The 16746-nt window shown below is 55.0% G+C and overlaps 1 protein-coding gene across 1 annotated transcript in view; it reads right to left on the bottom strand.

Moving 5' to 3' along the window:
- The window catches only part of CDH5 (cadherin 5), a 39385-nt gene extending 33746 nt beyond the window's left edge, over positions 1-5639 (bottom strand). Inside the window, exon 1 of the mRNA XM_005896580.3 lies at positions 5487-5639. The gene's annotated coding sequence lies outside the window, so the exon portion shown is untranslated. The remainder of the gene's footprint in view (positions 1-5486) is intronic.
- Between the last annotated feature and the right edge of the window lie 11107 nt (positions 5640-16746).

The following is a 16746-nucleotide window of genomic DNA, read 5'->3' on the forward strand; positions in this document are numbered from 1 at the left end:
TGCTCGGATGGGAGGTCACGGCCTTGGAGAATCCCCAGGTCTGGGTGTGTCCACAGTGTGTGGGGCCACTGAGCTCAGAACCTGGATGCCTAGGCGAGGACAGAGGTGTGGCTCTGAGGGCTGAGCCGTGTTGGTGGAGGTTGGGCTCGGGGGTGGTGGGGTGGCGGGGTGCCTCTGCCCCTCTCCAGTTCCCTGTGTGGGCCTCGAGGGTGCTTGGTGAGTACTCAAGAGTACTCCAAGAGTACTCACCAAGTACTCCAAGAGTAGCCCCAGCCTGGAGAACAGTGACGGCCCTCAGGCTTAGTCACAGTCCCCTTCGTCCTTGATGTTCTCTCGCCTCTGCCTGGATTTGGGTCACATGTCACCACCTCTCTGAAGCCCTCTGTAGAGCCCAGGGGTTATATAGTCATTGAGCAAACGTTTATCAAGCATCTGCTACATGCCAGGCACTGACCTACACGTGGACAGCAAACACAGCCTGCACCCTCGTGTAGACACACTGACCATTTGATGAGAAACACGGTTTCAGGTTGTGGTGTGTGGTGTGATGGAGGAGGAGAGGAAGCTGCGAGAGGGCGGGGGTGGGGGCCCCTGATTCCTCGGAGGGTCTCAGCCCAGGAGTGACCCCGCCTCTCTCTGACCCGCTGTGGGACAGCAGGCACAACTCCTTTTGGTCTCTTTCTCTTTGTGACAGGCCTCCATCTGTCACTAGGGTTTGGCTTTGGAGGGGCTGTGAGGTCTGCTCAGCTCTGTGCTCTTTACAAGGTGGGGATATAGGAAGAGATGGGGCAGGCGTAGGCTGTGCTTTATGTAGCTGAACTGACCCTAGGAAGCCTGGACCAGCTGGGAGCTGCTCGGCAGACAGCCTGGCAAAGGCCCAGGCTAGTTCTGCCCTGACCTGTTCAAGCCTTAGGTTTCAGGGGTTGGGTCTGGGTTTAGGGGGTTATTGAGCAGACCGCAGGGCCCTTGGGTGTGGGCTAGAGAAAGACTCCAGGTCAGGGATAACACACACGACATCCTTAGGCCACATGGACATAGACATGTGCTGCCTATGCAAGCACACACTTGTGTCCCCCGAAGAGTCTTCTCTCTGCGGGGCTGGCCCCTCTCCTGTCCTCACACCTCTGTGATCTGGGACAAGACCTGGCGGCAGAGCCCAGCCCCAGGCACAGCCTCGGAGGGTGCACTGGACACTCCACCCCAGCCCAGCCTCCTGCAGGCTCTGGGCTCCTGCCTGGGGCTGGGAGGTGGGAGGAGAGGCCCAGAGCCTGCAGGAGGTGTGCCTGCGGGGTAGGGCGCTGGAGCCCCTGCTCCCTGTGTGGCCCTGGACCACCCTCCCCACCACCCTCTCACCACCTCAAGCCTCAGTCTAGGGCAGAGTTTGGAGCCAGTGATCCCCAAACTCATTCAGGGATTCCCAAATTGTCTCCTTGAGCCCCAGCATTTACAGCTGGGCCTTGGCAGTCACCCACACTGGGAGGACGAAGGGTGAGGCCCCGGGAGCCACAGGGATGGGAAGTGTTGGGTGTGGGGCTGGGCAGCTGTGAGCTGGCCCCTTGAGGCCTCATCCTGAACTGGAGCTCTGTTTGGCCCCATGACCTGCTCCAGAGGGTCCCAGACCTGATCCCCTCCCCTCGGGATTCTGCCAACAGCCCGCCTGTCTCGGCTCCCCTCAGAGATGCCCACGCCGCTCCCCTGCTGACTGCTCCTTCCTGGCTCCCCACTGCCAGCAGGACAAGGCCCTGCCCCTGAGCATCCCTGCCCACCTTCTGGCTCTCCTCTCCTTCCCCTCCCTGCCCCTCCCAGCCAAGAGGAGAACTGGATGTTTCTGCAGTACACAGTGCTCTTCCTCTCTTTAACAGGCTTTTTGCCCAGGCTGTTCCCTCTGCCTGGAATGCCTTTCCTTGCTGTGGCCCCAGGGTGAATGCTCTGCTTCTTTTCAAGCCCCAGTCCGTATCCTCCACGACATCTTCTGACGGACTCCCGAGTGTCTCTGACCAGGCAGGTCCTGGGCCAGTGTCCCCTTCATCTCAGCATCTAGCTGTGTGAAGTAGAGGCCCGGAGGACCTTGAGGAGCCAGTGTCCCCACCACTGCCTGTGAGCCCGCCTTGGTCTCTTTCCCTCCTTACTCACAGAATTTCAAACAAATCTGCGCATCTGCAGACAACACCTTGGGTGCTCAGAGCAGGTACAATAGTTGAAACAACTCAGAGAAGCTCCTCCCCGTCCCCAAATAGCATCTCTGATAGCCCACCGCTTTGTCAGACACACAACCCTTTGAGGACAATCAGATTATCCTTATGGGTCCCTGATGACCATATACCCATGTGCAGGGCACCTCTGAAGGCAGGACTGACAAAACAGAAGTCCTGGGTTGCCACTCAGCCTTTTTCATACTCATGGCAGACATTGGTGATAAATCACAGTGTTCATTCCTGCTGAACTCGAACTCAGCTCCTGAATCCTCAGTACAGTCTTTGAGCTAGAGACTACCAATTCATCAGAACTAGTTTGTGATTTGAAACAAATGTATGCTAGGGTCTCTGGGTCACCCCGATATATCCTAAAGGGGCAGCTCCAAGCTTCAAGGAGAGAAAACCTACCCGTGGGAGAGCCTTTTCCTCCTCTGGGATTTCTGACTTTGCCTGGGGCTCTAAGGCAGTCAGTGAGGGCAACAAGTATTACACACTTGCCTCTTTGCTCATGGGCTCTGTAGCCTTAGGCCCATTCCTTGCCTTCTCTGAACTCTAGCTTCCTCATCTCTAATGGAGAGTTGATGAGATCATGGGTGCCGAGCTCGGCACACATTTGGTGCTTAGTAAGTGTGTGGGTGTCCCAACTCTCACCTTACCCACTCAGCCTGGCCTGGCAGCTGTGGGTGTGACCTCATTTCCTGGTTCTGCCCTGGGCACTCACGCCTGACCTCATTTCCTGGTTCGGCCCTGGGCTCATCTGCTGCTCCTTTCTGTTTGCCTGGGCGAGGAAATCTCATTCACCGCCTTCCTGCCCCAGCTCCACGGGCCCTACTGTGCCCTCCTCTCAGTGTTGGCACCTGCCAGAATCCGACCTTTATGCCATGGCGCACGGTCTAGTGGTCCTCATGTGAGTTTAGGGACCATGCAGTCCATTCCCTGCCCTAGAGAAACGAGAAGACTGAAGCTCAGAGAGCACACCCAAGACCTTCCAGCACCTTCTGGGGCTCCTGCTCTTCCTCCAGGAACTCTTCTGTGCTTTCTCTACCCAACATCAGCTTGGAGCTGGATTAGGACGGGCTTGCCAGTATCTCTCCAGCAAGAAGCCGGTTACTCAGGGCAGCAGTTGTCTCCTAGAACATTCCTTCTCCAGGATCTCTGGGCTCCTGGCTTAGTCTGGTGCCTGATTCTGTGGTTTGAACTGTCCAGTTCAATCCTCACCCCGGCTTCTCCCCCTCCAGGCTTCCCTATGGAGTGTGGCAGGGCAATGGGGTCAGAAGGGGCTGGCCTCATTCATATCCTGCTTTTACTTCATAGTAATCGTGTGACCTTGGACTGGCTGCTCCGTTTCTCTCAGCCTCTGTGGTTCTGTCTCTCAACTGGGAATTCTTTTAGTAGCTTCACAGATACCACGGAGGTGCAGAGAGGTGGTGGAAGTAGCAGGGATGGGTTCCATCGGCAAGGGGGCTCAAAGATTTTTCCCTGAGCTAGTGGCCATTGTGTCCATTGCGTCCTCGGGGTAGCAGCAGAGCTGTGAGTCATCCAGCTTTGGGAGAAGAAAGCATGGCCCCTCCGGCTTCCTGCCCCCGTGTCCGGCCCTTGTTCAGCAGCACAATCGCTCAGGTCCAGACTGTGGGGCGGGCAGCTTAACCCCTGCCAGGCCGGTGGGCGCCTCGCCTACCCCCTCACCACGGTAAGCCAGAATTAGCGGGGCTGCCTGGGGTCACAGCAGCTCCTGGTCCCCTTGATCTCCTGCTGCCCTCCAGGCTGGGAGCCACACGTGGCTGGACTCAGGTCAGTCGGGAGGGTCCTACTGCTCCCCAATGCCTGAAGATGAACCAGGGCTCTCAGTCCTGGTACTCACCCCTGGTCCTCAGCGTCATTTGCCCTCCCACCACTCCCTGCTCTTAAAACCTTCTGGCCACATTGGCTTCTCCAGATCCGTCAAGCTGCCCAGGCTCCCTGCCTCCCCTGGAATGCCCTTCATCTCCTGTTAGGATCCTATCTACCCCCCACCCATGGCAGAAACATCCACGGGGTGGGGGGTGGGGAACAGACACAGTGCTTGGCACGGAGTCGCTGCCCAGAGTGCCCGCTGGAAGACGAGCTGATGCATCCCTCACCTGCTGGGGACTGACCAACCCCAGGGGTCATAACCTTAAAGACATTCTAGCCATGGTCAGTTCAGGTGGAAGGTAAATTCATCTGTGATTTCTCAAAGCATCTCTCCTATGATCCATTCCTAGTGCCAGTGTATACATCACCCCCCTTGACTCATGAGAAGACCCTTTCTTCCAGTTTACAGATGAGGAGGCTGGCACGTGAGAAGCTGTGTGGTTCTGGGAAGAACCTGGGCTTTGGGGTACAAGATCTCGCTTCGTATCTCAGTTGCCTTGACTGAGAAATGGAGAAGGGCTGTGTCTAACTCATCAGCTTGCTGGTGTGATATATAGTAATGGGCTCCAGTGCCTCAGAGCCTTCTGTGGCCCTCATCTCCAGCCCTCACGATGAATTCTCACGAAAAAACCACCATCTCCATGGTTCTGACACGCAAACTGAGTTTGGGAGACGCTGAGTAACTTAACCAAAATCACAGAAGCGGATGGTTGAGCTGGGGCTTGTACCCAGGAAGACAGTCTCCAAGCCAGGCTCTCACCCTAGACCGCCTGCCTTCAAGTCTTTTGGGAGAACTTCTCTAAAATACGAGGGCTTCCAGGTCTCTTGGCAACCGATCTACGGGTACCTGGGTGTTGGGGGGAGAATCCACAGCTCCCGCGGTCTGGGGAGGGAGGATTCAGGATTCCACAGGCAGGGCCTTGAGCACCCAGAGCCAAGCCTCAGCGTGCCTGTTCTGAAAATGGGGGCAGGGGCTGGCCGGGAGGGGGTCGAGGCTCTGAGCTCCCCTTTCAGGGCTCCTCACCCACTCCCAGCGCAGAGCCTTCCGGAGACGGGATGTCAGCCTGGATAAGCCCTCTCTCACGGGGGTAGGGGTGTCGCCTGGGTGCCAGCCTGCTGCCCCTGGTGTGCCGGGAGACTCAGGTGGAATCCTGTCCTCTGAGCATCGGAGCTTGGCACCCACAGATGCCCGTGGGCCCTCAAGTCTGGGAGTCTACCCGTGGGAGAGCCGAGCTTCCCCCTCCCCGAGAACATCCGTCTGTGCCCACCACACCACCACCAGGCGTCCCTTCCCTGCCCCGCTCTACCAGGAGACGCAGGCCACCTCAGGAGCTGCTCTTCCTGGGGGAGTCGCTGATGACCATTCTGCAGAAGGGGAGGCCGAGGCCCCTCACTCACCGTGTCCGTGGGCTCACAGTGTGTCTGTTCCGTCTCTCTGTCTGGCTGGGGCTGAGCGTGCCGTGGAGCACTGCAGAGCTCGGCCGATAGCCTCTGGAGGGGAGCCCCACCCAGCGGCAAGGGAGGCCTGGCCGCCGCCCCTGCAGGTTTTCCAACTGGCCCCAGCCCATGTCCCCCCCGCCACCCCCCGCCCCCACCAGGATGGTTTCCTGTTATTGTTCATTTGTGAGGGCCGAGCTGGCTGCAGGGAGGCAGTCCCCGCAATGGGCCTGCCCAGGCGGGCTGCCCCCATGGAGGCCTAGTCTGAGATTTGGCCTTGGATATGTAACTCGGACCCCAACCCCAGGCCTCAGCCCTGGAGCTTTGAGCCCAGCACCTGCCGAGGGCCTTCATATGAGCTCCTTGTGACCCCGAGGGCAGGTGGCATCACCTGCCTTTTATAGCTCAGGACACAGACCAGATTTTCCCAGGTGACCCCATGACATGCTGGGGGAGGGCCGACTGCAAAGGTGCTGGGGAGGCCTGGGGGGAACCTCAGAGGCGGGGGCCGGGGGTGGTGGGAGAAAGGAAACAGACCGCAACCCTTGGCTGTGTGCCCTGAATCGGCTTCTTCCGGTGAAGGTGGACCTGGGCTCCAGCTGTGAGGTGCCAGCCTGTTTGGGTTTAGGAATACCGAGTGGAGTCAAGTTCCTTGACTCCACTTTTGAGCTGACCATGTGCCTGTCATGTACCTCCACCCCAACCTCAGTTTTCTCTGCTGTAAAATGGGGATAATCAGAAATTCAGCCTCACACGGCTATTGAGTCCAACATGATGTGGAAGACAAGGGAAACTGAAGGCAGGACCAGGGACTTTTAGAACCAGGAAGCCGGGGGCAGGAGGTGCTCAGAGTCTGTCAGTCGTGAGTGTCATAGGGGGAGATTTTACCAAGTGCAGAGACCGGGGCCCCACACCAGTGCAGCTGACTTTGGAATCTCCCAGGGCAGGTAGTGGGAATCTGTGAATAGTTGCCCCTATTTTTCCATGGATGGATGAATGGCTGGGAAGTCCCGCACGGGATCCCTTTTACAGCTGAACAAACATGAGACCTCAGAGGGAGAGAGCCTTGCCCAGGGGCACTAAGTCAGCGGCCACTGGTGTGGAGATAGGGGAGGGGGAGATAAAGATTTCTCTGTTCAGGCCTGTTTGAGATGGCTTTTAGACCCGCAAGTGGCCAGGTCAGATTGGCAGTTGGAGAGAGAGGTGGGTAGCTGGATACAGGTAGATGCAGTCCGCCCTGAAGTGAGGTCTGGAAGCCCTGAGCTTATTATGGCTGGCACCGGAGGCAGTGGTGGTGGATGAGCTTACAGTGGGGGGAGGCCCCGGCCTCTGAGATCTGTAGGTTCGTTAGGAGAGAGTCCAGGGAAGGAAGAGGGAAGCCAGGAGGTGTGTCTGAAGCCAGGAGGGAAGAAGGATGGTGTCGGCTGTGTCAGCCCGGGAAAGGTGAGGCCTGAAACTTGACCACTGGACATTTGAGGTCATTGATGGATGTGACCAGAGCAGGCCCAGGGAAAGGAGAAGGCATGATGGACCGAGGGGACTGGCATGGGGGACCAGGAAGTGGGGGCGTGCGGTCACCGCTCCTTCCTCCAGACTTGCAGTGAATGGCACGGAGAGATGGGAGGCTTTTAGTTTTGGTTTTAAAGCTCTGCTGGCCTGTTTGTGCGCAGAGGGGACTCCAGTGGCAGGGAAGGGAAGGCAGACTTCGCTGGAGAGAGGCTGGTCCGAGGCGGGCCTCTGTGTGGGAGGATGCAGCCCATTCGCTCCCTGTTTGTGGGATGCACAAACAAAGGCTCCGCACTTCCTTTTCCAACAGGATTAACTCTGCCTTCTCCTGCCGGGGGTGGGGTGGCCACAGAGGAGCCAGGGCCAGCCAGGGCTCTGCCTCTGGTGCCCCAGCCTGAGTGCTCCTCACCCCCGCCGTGCCTGCTGCCTGCCCTCGTGGTTGACGTGCCCGTGAGGTCGGGCCAGGTCCTGGCGTCCACTTCCTGCTGGGGGCAGACACAGATGGTGTCTGTCCTGACTCCACCCACCAGGACCCCCTGTGCTCTCAGTGGTGGGGATGTTGACTGCCCTGAAGCCCACTGTTCTGGTGTCTGTAAACAAGGGAAGGGCTGACTGGGCATGTGCCCCTGGGGCGGGCCTGGGGCCCCCACACAGTGGTGGTCCCGGCCACGGGAGGGAGGCTGGTGCCTCTGAGGGTCTTCTGCGTGATTTCTGCCACTGCCCAACCGCGATTCCAATCCCCTCTGGAGGCAGAGGAGGTGACGGAAGGCACAGGCCAGGAAGGTACCATCAGGAGCAAAGGAGGCAGCCAGTCGACCTGCAGGAAACAAGATGGTCTGCGAGGCCTGATTAGTATCTGGAGAGGAAAGCAACAGTGGAGGTGGTGGGGCTGGGCTGGGGAGTGTGACAGCAAGGCCTGGGGACACCCCCCTGCCTCTGCCAGGACAAATGCTGACCAGGGAGGTGGCCCCACGACATCCTGCTGTGAGAGGTTCAGGCTTGGGGGCGCACAGACCCGGTTCAGATCCTGAGCGGGCCCCTTGCTGGCTGTGTGACCTGGGCCAGCAGACTTGCCTTTCTGAATCTCTTTCCTTACCTGTGATCTGAGTTACCAGTTCAGACTTTGCAGGGCTGTCTGAGCAGCAGATGAGACAACGAAAATAAATGATGGTAATAGCACGCGTTCATTGAACAGGTATTTCTCCGAGTGTGGCCACCTGTCTCAGAATCACTGGAAAAGCATGTATTGAAAATGCACCCTTCTGGGCCCCACCCCAGGGCAGTGGAGGCAGAATGGCTGCCAACGGAACCCCGAGACCTGCGCGTCTGTGGCTTCCAGGCCCTGTGTTTGCACACTCACACTGGAGGGCCATGCCCTAGGAGCTCTCCCTCCATAGGGTTCCCTCTTCATCCTCAGGATAACTACGAGGATTGCAGCTGTGGGGGGGGGGTGGGGGTGGGGAGGGGGCGGGGTGGGGGGCTTCTATTGTTATTCCCACTACACAGATGGAGAAACAGAGCCTGGGAACCAAGTGTTCCCAGGATCACAGAGCCCGTTAGTGGCACATGGGAAATTCCCAGCCAAGCCTGTGTTTCCAGAGGCTGTCTCCTCGCCCACCAAGCTTTCCTGTCCGTCTGGGTCTGGTGCACAAAAGGGGCTTATCAAGAGGCGATCCTGTTCGTTCTTCCCCACAGTGTGGGAGACCCAAGGAGGGCACAGGGAAGCCAGACCACTGGGCCTTTGCCCATGCTCAGGTCTGCTCACTGGACTGCCTCCTCGCCTGCCTGCCTATGGACCCCTCCCCCCTGCCCCCCGAAACCCCCTGCTCCATCTGGAGCTGTCTCCTCTGCCCTGTCCTCTCTCCTCTGCCTCCTCTGGGCTCCTGAGACCTTTTCCATGGACCCCCTTCACCGCCTGCTGCCCCGCCCATCTGCTCCTCTCCCCTCCCTGAGCTGTGATGGGGTCTCCTGTGCCTGTCAGTCCCTGGTGGGCGCCCAGCACAGGGTGAGCACTTTGCTCACGTGGAGTTGAAACTGTGGACTCGTGGAAGGGCAGTCAGCCCACTGCGGATCAGACCTGTGCCTTCTGCAGGGCCTTTGGGAGTGCGTGGTGGCCCCGGACCAGTAGGCGAAGCCCTGAGTGAGCATGTGAGCACAGTGCCTGTAATCACAGAGCACGAGGAAGGGATGAAGTTAGCATGCTCTTGGGAGAAGTTCCTGGGATGTATGCCGAGATCCTGTCTGTAGCTTGATTTGTCTGCTGAAATAGTTTTCAATCCCTTCCTTTTTTCTCTAGATAATTGCTTGAAATCTGTGGCTGAGAAAGAGTGTGGGGACCTGAGGCTCAGACTTTCTCTGGGCTGAGGGGGTGGGTCAGAGGGGACAGTTGAGTTCATGGGGCTCCCAGGCTGCCTGATGGGGTGGAGTGGGCGGGAGAGGGAATGGAGCGCAGGGTGCAATGTGAGTCGCCTGCTGAGAGGTTTGGATGAAAGGAAGGCCTTTGGCGGCGTGGCTGTGGAAAGGGGAGTGAACACAACCTTCACAGAAACAAACAAAGGGTCAGCATAGGGTAGGCTGCAGGGTCTCAGGAGTGGGGGAGGGGTCTCACCCTCAGCTGCGGCTCCACAAGGACCAGGGAGAGCCACTTCCAACAGGGACTGGGCTAGGCTCACCTCTGGGTGCTCAGAGCAGAGTTCAGGGTGGGCACAGAGCTGGGTCGTTGAATGAAAGAATGCATGGACGAGTGTGTGCATGAGTCCCTGGCGCGTGGAGGCAGACACGGGCGTCGGGCCCGTGTACCTGGGGTCCACGGTACCTTCCAGCACATAGGGCACAGTCAGCCAGGCGGCCTCTCAGCCTGCTGGGTGCCCAGCTGTGTGCCAGCTGCAGGTGAGGACCCCGGAAGTGGAAGAGACAGTCCCTGGATAGACGCTGAGACTGGGTGGCCTGGGTTACAGCCAGCAACCCAGTACGTGTCTAACCCGTCCCAGGATCTGTGCCTTATTTTTAATACCTGGGGTGACTTTGAAAGGTCATTTGACTCTGTCCCTCTGACAGCGCTGAGTACTAACCCAGTGCACTGCCCACCTCAAGCCAGGGCTCCCGTGAGTGTGCTGAGCCCCACTGGACACCCCAGGGCAGCTCGGGCTGAGCTGCTGCAGCTGCCTGCCTCCAGGCCTTTCCCTGTGCTGTCCTTGCACCCAGAGTGCTCTTCCTTCCTACCTCCACCAGCCCGATCCTCCTGCACTCCCAGCTCCAGCGCACCACCCCTCCACCCAGCCCTTCCAGATTCCCATTCTGGAAAGCATCTTTCCACGTGGAAGCTCCCACCCTGCCTGCACCCCATTCATTCAGTTCCAAAGCCTGCCAGGCTCCTCCCCTCTTACATAATGATTCCTTACTACAACCCTGAAAAGTGTAGATACTATCCATATTCCTCTTTCCCTGAGGAGGAGCTGAGCCTCAGAGAGGCTGAGTAACTTGCTCAAGGTCACACAGCTCCTGAGTAGCAGGGGCAGGATTCCAACCCTCGTCTTCTGGTTCCCAGTTGAGTGTTCACTCTATCTGGGCAACGTGTCATTGTTTGACAATGTTTTGTGCTTGTATATTATTTTAAAAATACACTTAATGATATGCAGGCTTTGCCTCGCTCTAAGCTGGGGGTGGGGGGCAGGGGGGAGGGGATGAGGACGCAGACGTCACCCAGGCCGGGTTCCCTGCTTTTGACGTGTCAGGCCAGGGTGAGCAGCACTGGGTGGGGTCAGGTTGGTGACAGAGGTGTGTGCCCTGTGCTGGGGGTGCCTGGAGGAGGTAGCCTGGGGAGCTGCCAGAGGACAGGGTGCCCAGGCTGCTCTGAAAGGAGGGGCAGGCAAGAGGAAAGACTAACCAGCCACAGAGAAGGGCAAGGTCCAAGCAGGGAGGCCTGTTTGGGAAGTGAAAAGTGAAAGTTGCTCAGTTATGTCCGACTTTGTGACCCCATGGACTATACAGTCCATGGGATTCTCCAGGCCAGAATACAGGACTGGGTAGCCATTCCCTTCTCCAGGAGATCTTCCCAACCCATGGATTGAACCCAGGTCTTTCACATTGCAGGCAGATTCTTTGCCCTCTGAGCCACCAGGGAAGCCCAAGAATACTGGAGTGGGTAGCTTATCGCTTCTCCAGAGCATCTTCCTGACCCAAGAATCCAACCGGTGTCTCCTGCCTGTTTGGGAAGGAGAAGCCATTCCCCCAGGGGCAAGGGTTGAACTGTTGGGAGGGGGATTCAAGGACTGGCTGGGGTGAAGCCAGGTGGCCGAAGCCTCATGAGCTGCACGAGGGAACTCAGGCAGGGCCTCTGAGAAACTGAATGCCAGGCAAATCGCCCAGCCAGTCTGATGGTCTGTGGCCTGGCTGGTGAGCCACGAGCCGTGGCCGCTTTGTGTACAGTCGCTAGAGCTGGACTAAGTGAGGCCTTGGCTAGGAAGGGACCACTGGAGCAGGCACTGAATTCCCGACAGTGAGAACAATGGGTCATCCGCACAGCACTTTCCCAGCTGTTTCTCACTTTTCTTTCACCGTATCCGGGCAGGCTATTAGGAAGCTGTGTTCACACTTGGGGCTGAAGGGTACCCAGGAGCAGCTCCCCCACCCCGACGTGAGGGTTCAGAGTGATGCCTGTGGTCATGTCCCAGGCATACCTGCTGCTTACTGTCCCGCTGATCCTGGACAAGCCTCCAGTGCCCCAGCTTCCCCTTCTGTAAAATGGGAGTGACCACATGCCTTCCTTGTGGGGTTGCTGGAAGGAGTCATTAAGAAGATTCGAGTAAAGCTGCCTCTGGCATACAGTAGGTGTTCAATAAGTGTTGGCATGACAGTGATGCTGCAGAGAGGTTGATGGTGAAGCTGCACATGTGCACGGGTGAGGTGTGAGCATGTGCACGGCGTTGGTTTGGCCGCTGTGTGGCTAATGTGTACGTGCCAGAGCTTGTGTGGACAGTGTTAGGCATCCACATCAGTGTGACATGTGTGTTTATGTGCACGAGTGGGCCAAGGGGCACAGCTGGGCCGAAGGAGGGCCATTCCTGGGGCCAGCCCCTTCCTCCTCTATTAACTGGAAATCATCTGCTTCTATTACCCTGTTGACCAAGCCTTCTGCACCCTCGTCTCCTGCAGAGGCCCAGAGAGCTCAAGGCTTTGCTCCAGGGTGGCCCAGCGAGCTGGGAGTGGCAGGATGGGACCAAGGGCCCTTCCTCCCTGATTGGAGGGCAGGCCTGAGTCTGGCAGAGAGCTCGCCCCTGCGGAAGCCAGGACTTCCTGCCTCTGGGCCCCACATTCCTTGCGCCCTCCACCAACTGTCCCGGAGAACAATGGGTCAGAGGATTTGCCTTCTGCGGGGCAGGAAGGTGGGTCAGGGGCTGCCTCTTGATGGGGTAAACAGACCCGGCTCAGGCCACAGCCTCAGGCAGTGTGGCGGCAGGACCAGAACCTAGCCAGCCTGGGATGTCTGCCTCCTGCCTGCGCTGGCCCGGCCGGTCTCCAGGCCCCTCAGCCATCTCCAGACCCCTTAGCCATCTCCAGACCCCACCCCTTGTGGCTTGAGGCGGCCCTTGTGGGCCCAGTCCAGCCAGGGGATGAGGAATCTGGGCTGGCCCTGGGGAAGGAGTCTGCCCGGAAGAGTTCAAGGCAGATTGGGTGAAACTGAGGCAGCTGGTGGAGGTCTTGGGGGTCCCACAGCCTCACCCACCTGCCATGCCACTGAGAACCACGAGAGAACCAAGAGAAGCTCTACCAGCCCAAAGCAACCCTCCCCAGCTCCTGGGTCAAACTGGCACCCACAGGGGTATCTCTGAGCCTGTTAGGGCTCAATTTACATACAGTTCTAACAAGGATGCTGGCGGGAAAGGCAGGGCGGTGCTATGGCAATTCTGCCAGCGGAGAGGAGGAAACTAGGGATCTGTTGGTCTGTGTGGACGACTCTTCAAAGGCTCAGGCTGTTTCTGTACCCCCTTGTGTCTGAGTATCGGGCCATCATCAGGGGTTCCCTGCCCTGGGCTGAGGAACCACCTCTGAGAACAGCTCCTCCCAGTCTATTTGTACTTCTGGAAAAGTTTCCTTCCGCTTGTGAGTCCCGGCTGGGGTCACTCACAGGAAACATATGGCTGGAGAGAAGGAAGACTGGAGTCAGGGTGGTGAGGTCTGGGGAGGGGTCCAGACTCCTGGTGACGAGGGAGGCTGGGTGGGCTGCCCCTGCCCACCGCGTGGGCCGGCTGCAGGGCTCGGCTCTGGGACGGTCCCGCGGGCCCTCCCTCACTGTGACGCGGGAGGGCACACACAGTCTTACCACATCACGCTCCATTCTCACTAGTCAGCTGTTTGGTGCTAGTTCCTGCTTGACCACCACCATCTTTTGCTCTTCGGGACAAGGTCCAAGCTCCTCAGCCTGGTATTTAAGGCCCTGCCGCCCCCTCCTGCCCTGCTCCTCACCCTGCAGCTCTGGCCCTCGGCAAGCGCAGCGCTCTGTCAGGCCACAGGACCTTGGCGTGTGCCAGCCCCGTGGAATTCCACCTCCCAAAGCACCTCGAGATCTTCCAGCTCCCTGAAACTCAATCCGAACTTCATCTTCTCCATGACAAACAACAATAGTTTCCTTTTCTTTGAAAAATCAAACAGCTTTACTGAGCTTTGTTTTTTTTTTTTTTTTAAAGTTTTATTGAGGAGTAATTAATGCACAATAAAGTGCATACATTTTAGGTATACAGTCTGGCAGTATTTGACATATATACGTGATGGTGGAAACATCCCCACAGTCAGAATACTGAGCATGTTTATCGCTCCTGAAGCTTGTCTTAGGCCCTTTCGCACTCCCTGCTTGTCTCCTCTCCTCAGACACCTGTTTGGTTTGGATTCTGAGGGTTTAGATTTGTTGGCGTTTTTCTAGGACACTTTATATATATAAGAACCTTTACTTAGTGTTTTTTTTTTTTTTTTAGTATTGATATATTCACAAAGTTGTGTTATCAGTCACCATTATCTATTCCGAGAACATCTGCATCACCCCAAAGGAAATCCAGTACCCCGTTAGCAGTCACTCCCAGTTCCCCTTTCCCCTAGCCCAAGAATCTACTATTTGTGGGTTTGCCCTTCCTGGACATTTTATGTAAATGGAATCACACAACATGTGGTCTTTCCATGGCTGAATTCTTTCACTTAGCTTCATGTTTTTAATGTTCATCCATGTTGTAGTATGTATCAGTACTTTGTTATTTTTTATGACTGAGTAGTATTCCAGTGTGTAGATATCTGCATTTGTTTGTCCATTCATCAGTTGGTGGACATTTGGGTTGTTTCTGCTTTTTTGGGCACTATGAATAAGACTTCTGTGCATAAGCTTTTGTGTAAAGATTTGAAAAAAATGAAATACAGTTGATTTACAATAATGTGTAAGTTTCAGGTGTTTAGCAACATGATTTGGATATAAATATACACACACATATGTGGGCTTCCCTGGTAGCTCAGCTGGTAAAGAGTCTGCCTGCAATGCAGGAGACCCTGGTTTGATTCTTGGGTCGGGAAGATCCCCTGGAGAAGGGATAGGCTACCGACTCTAGTATTCATGGGCTTCCCTGGTGGTTCAGACAGTAAAGAATCCACCAGCAATGCAGGAGACCTGGGTTTAATCCCTGTTCCCTTCCACTGGGTTGGGAAGATCCCCTGGAGGAGGGCATGGCAACCCACTCCAGTATTCTTGCCTGGAGAATCCCATGGACAGAGAAACCTGGTGGGCTACAGTCCGTGAGGTCACAAAGAGTCAGATATGACTCAGCGACTAAGCACATACACACATATACACACATATATAGATAATTAATCTGTTAATCTTTTACTTCTAATTTATCCTCCCTCTTCCCCTTTGATAACCAGAAATTTGTCTTCTATATCTCTGAGTCTGTTTCTGTTTTGTAAATAAATTCATTTGTACCATTTTTTTAGATTCCACATATAAATGAAATAATGTTTTGTCCTTCTCTGTCTGACTTACTTAATATGACAATCTCTAGGGCCATTCATGTTGCTGCAGATGGCATTATTTCATTCCCTTTTATGGCTGAGTCATACTCCTTTGTGTATGTGTACCGCATCTTCTTTATCCATCTGTTGAGGGACACTTAGGTTGCTTCCACATCTTGGCTATTGTTAATGGTGCTGCTCTGAACGTAGAGATGCACGTATCTTTTTGAATTGAGAGTTTTATCTTTTCTGGATATATGTCCAGGTGTGGGATTGCTGACTGATATTATAACTCTACTTTTAGTTTTTTGAGGAACCTCCCTACTGTTTTCCATAGTGGCTGTGCCAGTTTGCATTAATTCTCACCAACAGTGAAGCAGGATTCCCTTTTCTCCAGCATTACCGTAGACTTTTCGATGCTCGCCGTGCTGACACGTATGAGGTGAGCCTTGTTGCAGTTTTGACTGTATTTCTCCAACAGTTAGCGGTGTTGGACATCTTTTCATGTGCTTGTTGGCCATCTGTTTGTCTTCTTTGGAGAAATGTCTATTTAGGTCTTCTGCCCATTTTTTTTTATTAGGTTATTTGCTTTTTGATACTGAGTTGTATGTGCTGTTTGTTTATTTTGGAGATTAATCCCTTGTTAGTTGCATTGTTTGCAGATATTTTCTCCCAGTCTGTGGGCGGTCTCTTTTTTTGTTTAAAGTTTTCTTTGCTGTGCGATAGCTTGTGAGTTTGATTACGTCCTTGTGTGAAAATGTTTTGAATTCTCTTGGGGTATGTATTTGGGAATAGAATTTCTGGGTCATATGGTAACTTTGGTCTTCTGCGATGGCTCAGCAGGTAAAGAATCTGCCTGCAGTGCAGGAGACACAGGAGACACGGATTTGATCCCTGGGTTGGGAACATACCCTGGAGGAGGAAGTGACAACCCACTACAGTATTTCTGAAAAATCCCATGGTTAGAGGAGCCTCGTGGGCTACAGTCCAAAGGTCACAAAGAGTCGGACACAACTGAGCAACTAAACACACCTGTACACACATGGTAACTCTGGATTTAATCTCTGAGGAATTGTCCCACTGCTCTCCAGAGCAGGTCTGCCCTTCCGCATTTCCACCAGCAATGTAGAAGGGCTCTCATTTCTCCACATTCTCACCAACGCTTGTCAATATCTGTCCTTTTGAGTCTCGTCATTCTAGTGACTGTGAAGTGGTGTCTCCTTCTGGTTTGATTTGTATTTCCTAAATGACTAGTGTTTTTGAGCCTCTTTTCATGTGTATTGGCTATTTGTGTATTTTCTTTGGATAAATGTTTGCTTAAATCATCTGCTGGTTTTTAATTGGGTTATTTGCCCTTTTTTTCTTTGTGTTGCAAGTTTTTTGTATGTCCAGATGTAAGTTCCTTATCAAATATGTCCCACATATCCAATATATGGTTGACAAACGTATTCTCCCATTCTCTGGGTTGTTTTTACACTTTTTGGCGGGGAGGGGGCTGTGCTGTGTCATTTGCAGGATCTTAGTTTCCCAACCAGGGCTTGAACCTCTGTTACTTGCGTTGGGAGCGTGGAGTCACTGGATCATCAGGGAAGTCCCTTGCTTTCTTAATAGTGTCCTTTGAGATACAATAGCTTTTAGTTTTCATGAAGTCCAGTTTATATTAATATATATATTCTCCTTTTGTTTATTGTGCTTTTGGCATCAAACCAAAGAAACCATTGCCTCA

Source organism: Bos mutus, chromosome 18 (assembly GCF_027580195.1).
Source record: "Bos mutus isolate GX-2022 chromosome 18, NWIPB_WYAK_1.1, whole genome shotgun sequence".
NCBI lineage: Eukaryota > Metazoa > Chordata > Mammalia > Artiodactyla > Bovidae > Bos > Bos mutus.